This window comes from Tachyglossus aculeatus, chromosome 1 (genome assembly GCF_015852505.1).
Source record: "Tachyglossus aculeatus isolate mTacAcu1 chromosome 1, mTacAcu1.pri, whole genome shotgun sequence".
NCBI classification, from domain to species: Eukaryota; Metazoa; Chordata; class Mammalia; order Monotremata; family Tachyglossidae; genus Tachyglossus; species Tachyglossus aculeatus.
Window position 1 is genome coordinate 81,348,525 of NC_052066.1, and position 7,109 is coordinate 81,355,633.

Sequence of the window (7,109 nt, forward strand, 5' to 3'; positions counted from 1 at the left end):
AGAACAGTGCTTTGCACATAGTAAGCGCTTAACAAATGCCATCATTATTATTATTATTATTATTATTACTTACTCTTGCTCCTCTCCCCCACTACAACCCAATCCTCACGCTTCACTCCTACCATCAACTCCTTGTTCACACCCTCCCTTCTGCATGGACCTCCCCCCCGCCCCACCATATCTGACAGACTACACCCAGAGCCCTTCTCAATTCCTACCTCCTCCAGGAATCCTTCCCTGACTAAGCATTCATCCCCCTCACCCTACTTTGGCTTCCCACTATCTCTCTCATGCACTCAGGATTTAGGAACTCCACCTGCATTCCCACTCCCACAGCACTTATGTACATAGTTTATACTCCCTTCCCATCTCTGCAATTTATTTTAATGTCTGTCTCTCCTATTAGACAAGCTCTTTAAGGGTGGGGCTCGTGTCTATCAACTGCACTAAATTCTCCCAAGCTCTTAGTACAGTGCACTATACAAAGTAAATGCCCAACAAATACCACTTACTGATTGTGATCTAATATTTTGAATGGTTTTTTCGCTGTTCCTTTCTTTGTGTATAACAGTCACACATTTATTTTCCAACGCAGTCAATAGGGAAATGCAATACTTTTCAGTTAAGGTTCAGTGGTAATCACATGTTGTTTTCAGAGCCACTTGAAACTGGTTGTTGTACATATCTTTTGTTCTAATTATATCCTCCTATGTTCTATCTGATTATGGCTGTTTCCAACTAATCAACAGTGGGTGTGCATATGTATGTACATCTCTCTGTATACACACACTAAATTAGCCTGTGATAATAGCCCAAGACTGAAGCCAAGAAATATGTCTGTTACCTATTTTTATTTTTCAAGTTGAGATCGCTCTTGTATATATATTTTTTTCTCTCTATGTATCTGGTCTTCAAATTCAGTGTTGAAATCTGACCACTGAATGCCTATATCAAAAGACCAGCATATACATAAAAGTGCATAGTATTTATTCTACTTGCAGAACACTGTACTAAGTGCTTGGGAGAAGATAAGTCCTAGCCCCTGCCATCAAGAAGTTTTCAATTTAATGGGAGAGACAAGGAGACATAAATTATTTACAAATTGTGGGAGCAGGAGTGAATACTACTTTATGGGTTTTCTGTCTCATGGGGGTCTTCAGGACACAACCCATACGTTCCAGGGAAACCTACTGTCTACACGAGGGGAGTGGTTTTGAGGAGAGTGTGCTTTTAGAGTGTGTTGCTGTGTATGATCCTCCCAGGCCTACCACCATTTTTCTGATGTTTGTAAAAGCCCCACCATCTCTGCTGCACAGCAGGCTAATCATTTGGCAGCAGTGGTTTCTCAGCAGCACACTGCTGTCTTTTTATTTGATTTAGACTTAAGTGGATCCTGAAAGTGTTTGTTTTGCCTACCCTGCCTAAGTGTATCCCACCTTCACTGACCGTTTTACAACAGTTTCGGCATTATATGTGCACTAAGACTATCGTACACATGTATTGTAACTGTACCTGACCCAGCCACATTTGCACCTTTAGGATTGCTCTTCCAATCAATCAATCAATCAGTGATATTTTATTGAGTGATTATTGTTATGCAGAGCACTGGGAGAGAACACAAAAGTAGACAGTCTCCATGGGGCCAACAGTTGAACGGATTACGGCTCTCCTCTCATTCCCATTTCCCTCTGATTTCCTTACCATTTTTCCTTATGAAGCAGCAGTGTGGGGAAAGGGTGTTAGAGAGAATGTGATCCCCTCTCTTGGACACCTCAGCTCAGCTTCCGATCTAAGGGAGGAGATGCCTTCCACCCGTCCTTTCTTCTTAACCTCTTCATTTGCATTCTCAATCCATCAATGGTATTTATCAAGCATTTACTGTGTGCAGAACACTGTACTAAGCGCTTGGGAGATCCCAACACAACAGAGTCGGTGGACATGTTTCCCTGCCCTTGATCAGTGCCACCCTTGCCAAGGCCTCAGCACGTCTTTGTATCTGGGATTCAGGGCCTGTGGGCTGGCTCAATTTAGTGAGTAGAGATCCTGATTGCCATCTGCTTTTAGCTGCTTCTCTAAAACGTTGCTGGTGAAACTGCTTAATAATAATAATGGAATTTATTAACCGCTTACTATGCGCAAAGCACTGTTCTAAGTGCTGGGGAGGTTACAAGGTGATGAGGTTGTCCCACGGGGGGCTCACAGTCTTATTTTACCTCATTTTACAGATGAGGTAACTGAGGCACAGAGAAGTTAAGTGACTTGCCCAAAGTCACACATCTGACAATTGGCGGAGCCGGAATTTGAACCCATGACCTCTGACTCCAAAGCCCGGGCTCTTTCCACTGAGCCACACTGCTTAAGAAGCTACAAGTCCAAAGATTCACAGCCACAAAGAATTGGAAAGAATCTTTGTCCTATAAGCTGTCAGATAGGCCTAGAACTGTATACTCTTCCCAAGCTCTTAGTACAGTGCTCTGCACACAGTAAGTGCTCAATAAATACGATTGAATGAATGAATGAATACCCTGTGGACACTGCATTCGGACGATCAGAGCATACATATCTTTAGTACCATTACTATCTGAGCACTTACTAAGTTAGATTGCAAGCCTCACGAGGGACAGGAACTGTGTCTAATTCCCAACTGTGTATTCTCTCCAAGTGCTTAGTACAGGCCTATGCAGTTAGTAAGCACTTAAATACTGTTAGTACTGTGGGCCAAACACAGGGGTAGATACAGTCAGTCCCTATCAGTCAGTCAATCATGTTTATTGGGCGTTAGTCAGTCATATTTATTGAGCATTTACTGTGTGCAGAGCGTTCTATGAAGTCCTTGATAGTACAACACAACAATACAACAGACATATTCCCTGCTCAAAATGAGCTTAGAGTCTAGTCCCATGTGAGACTGATAGTTTAACAAAATTTAATGGTAGCTTTCAATTCATCATTAGTATTTACTGAATGCTTACTCTGTGCAGAACTAAGCAACTGGGAGAGTACAATAGCGTGTTAATAAACATGAATGAGTCTCCTAGCTCTGAATGTCTTTGCCAGTGGGTCGGACTTCCCTATTGTTGGTTATTCTATGACTTCCAAGTAAGGCTGTGTGTGTGAGAAAAACAGTCAAAGATGTGTGTTTTTCGTGGGCCAGATATGGAGATGATTTACTGTGCTCTGCTCAGTAGTGGTATACCCGGCACCGACTTGCCACTACTGGGAGACCTGCTGGCTTTGACAATCTCCCCATTTCAGCTTCTGTGGCTGTCCGCACTGAGGTTAATCAATCAACCAGTCGTATGTATTGATCTCTTATCCTGTGCAGGGCACTGTATTAAACTCTTGGGAGAGTACATCACAACAATACAGCAAACACATTTTCTGCCCACAGTGAACTTGCAGTCTACAGGATACCATAGCACTGTGGACCGGCAGGGATGGAGCGGCTAATAATAATTGTGGTATTTGTTAAGCATTTACTGTGTGCTAAGTATAGTGCCGGGGTAGATTTAATACGGTCATATTTGACACATTCTGCCCACATGGGGCTCACAGTCTAAGTGGGAGGAAGAATTTTTCCTCATTTTGCAGACGAGGAAGCTGACACAGACAAGTCAAGTGACTTGAAGAGCTGGGATTAGAACCTAGCTGTCTTGACTCCTTCCAGGCCACGCTGCATCCCCTGCCCAGGATTATCCAGTTTTTCCACCCCCGGGAGAAGAGGGGCTGTGGAAGCAGCCCGCAGGAGAGAGGAGAAAGGCAAGTAACTGACTTTCCCCCCCCCTTTCCCCTCCCCAGGCCAGCTTTGCAGATCTGCTTTTCTGGGAGGTAGGGCTGTTGGGATAGAATGAGGGTTAGATTAAGGTCCTTGATGGTCACTGACTGCCTAGAGTCATTTCTGAACCCAAGGGTCCAAAGGGGATGATTGTGATGGCAGTAAAATCAGAGCTCTGTCCCTTGCACTCACTGTGCACCCAATAGCTCTGGGTGAATATACTGTTTATGCAGGTGCATATGAGGAAGCTGAAACAGGTTTCACTCGGAGCCAGCCTAAAGAAATGAAAAAAAAAAATATAAGGGGTCACATCTTGCTAAATATTCTCACGAGTACTTGTCTCATTATGTATATGGTTTATGGTTTTGTTTTTTTTCCCCTTGATTGTCAGGGTGATTAAACATTGGGAATATTCCTGAGGGGATAGAGTTGCTCTCTCTGGAGAGCCTTTAAAAAAGCATAAACAATCATTCAATCATATCCATTGAGCACGTACTGTGAGCAGAGCATTGTACTAAGCGCTTGGGAAAGTACAATACGGCAATAGAGACAATCCCTGCCCACAATGAGTTCATAGTCTATAGGAGACTGAAGCCTATCAGAAGCTTGACTAGTTTCCCGAGGTGATGTAAGTATATTGTGTGTGTACCTGCATTCATTCATTCAATCACATTTATTGAGTGCTTACTGTGCGCAGAGCACTCTACTAAGCGCTTGACAGCATACTGTACAATGATGTAAGTCTCCAATTGGATATTGGTAGATTTTTACCTGTGTACGTGCGTGGTTTTAACTGTTCAGGAGGGCAAAGGCCAAGTCTGAGATTAATAATAATAATAATAATAATGGTATTTGGGTTTTTTTGATATTTGTTAAGAGCTTACTATGTGGCAAGCAGTGTTCTAAGTGCTGAGCTGGAAGCAGCGTGGCTTAGTGGAAGGAACCCAGGCTTGGGAGTCAGGGGTCATGGGTTCTAATTCCGGCTCCACTACTTGTCTGCTATGTGACTTTGGGTGAGTCACTTCACTTCTCTGGGTCTCAGTTAACTCATCCGTAAAATGGGGATTAAGACTGTGACCCCCACGTGGGACAACCTGATTACCTTGTATCCCCCAGTGCTTAGAACAGTGCTTGGCACATAGTAAGTGCTTAACAAATACCGTTATTATTATTATTATTGAAGGTCATCACGTTGTCCCATGTGGGGCTCACAGTCTCAATCCCATTTTACAGATGAGGGAACTGAGGCACGGGGAAGTGCAGCGACTTGCCCAAGGTCCCACAGCAGACAAGTGGCAGTGCCGGGATGAGAACCAGTCTGCGGTTGGGTAGGGATTGTCTCTTTCTGGCTCAGTGGAAAGAGCATGGGCTTGGGAGCCAGAGGTCATAGGTTCTAATCCAGGGTCTGCCATTTGTCAGCTGTGTGACTTTGGGCAAGTCACTTAACTTCTCTGTGCCTCAGTTCCCTCATCTGTAAAATGGGGATTAAGACTGTCAGCCCCAGGTGGGACAACCTGATTACCTTACACCCCCCCACCGCAGCGCTTAGAACAGTGCTTAACGTATAGTAAGCGCTTAACAAATACCATCATTATTATTATCTGTTGCTGAATTGTACTTTCCAAGCACTTAGTACAGTACTCTGTACACACTAAGTGCTCAATAAATACGATTGAATGAATGAATTAAAACCCATGTCCTCTGACTCCCAAACCCAGGGTCTTTCCACTGAGCCACACCGCTTCAATGTCTAGTGCCCTGCGTCTATTGTCTGGTTGGGGGTGGCTAGTGCAGGGCTCTGCCCACGGTAAACACCGGGCAAACGTTGTCATTCATTCATTCATTCATTCATTCATTCATTCAATCGTATTTATTGAGCGCTTACTGTGTGCAGAGCACTGTACACATTGAGAAGCAACATTGCTCAGTAGGAAGAGCGTGGGCTTGGGAGCCAGAGGTCATGTGGTCTAATCCCGGCTCTGCCACTTGTCAGCTGTGTGACTTTGGGCAAGTCACTTCAGTTCTCTGGGCCTCAGTTACCTCATCCGTAAAATGGGGAGTAAGACTGTGAGCCTCATGTGGCACAGCCTGATTAACTTGTATCTACCCCAGCACTTAGAACAGTGCTTGGCACATAGTAAGTGCTTAACAAATGCCATTATTATCATTATTACTAAGCACTTGGGAAGTACAAATCAGCATAGATGAGAGCAGTGTGGGTCAGTGGAAAGAGCCAGGGCTAGGGAATCAGATGTTGTGGGTTTTAATCCCTGCCCTGCCACTTGTCAGCTGTATGACTTTGGGCAAGTCACTTCACTTCTCTGTGCCTCAGTTCCCTCATCTGTAAAATGGGGATTAAGATTGTGAGCCCCCACGTGGGACCAACTGATCACCTTGTATCTCCTTCAGTGCTTAGAACAGTGCTTGGCACATAGCGCTTAACAAATGCCATTATTATTATTATTATTATTATTATTATTATTATTATTATTATTGTTATTACTAAGCACTTGGGAAGTACAGGTCGGCAACATATACGAGAAGCAGCATGGCTCAGTGGAAAGAGCCCAGGCTTGGGAGTCAGAGGTCATGAGTTCTAATCCCGGCTCCGCCACACGTCTGCTGTGTGACCTTGGGCAAATCACTTAACTTCTCTGAGCCTCAGTGACCTCATCTGTACAATGGGGATTAAGATTGTGAGCCTCACGTGGAACCAATTGATCACCTTGCATCTCCCCCAGTGAGTGCTTAGAACAGTGTTTGGCACATAGTAAGCGCTTAACAAATACCATTATTATTATTATTATTACTAAGCGCTTCGGAAGTACAGGTTGGCAACATGTACGAGAAGCAGCATGGCTCAGTGGAAAGAGCCTGGGCTTGGGAGTCAGAGGTCATGGGTTCTAATCCCTGCTCCGCCACGTCTGCTGTGTGAATTTGGGCAAGTCACTTAACTTCTCTGAACCTCAGTGACCTCATCTGTACAATGGGGATTAAGATTGTGAGCCCCACATGGGACCAACTGATCACCTTGCATCTCCCCCAGCACTTAGAACAGTGCTTGGCACATCGTAAGCGCTTAAGAAATACCGTTATTATTATTATTACTAAGCGCTTGAGAAGTACAGGTCGGCAACATATACGAGAAGCAGCATGGCTCAATGGAAAGAGCCCGGGCTTGGGAGTCAGAGGTCATGGGTTCTAATCCTGCCTCCACCACATGTCTGCTGTGTGAATTTGGGCAAGTCACTTAACTTCTCTGAGCCTCAGTGACCTCATCTGTACAATGGGGATTAAGATTGTGAGCCCCACGTGGGACCAATTGATCAGCTTG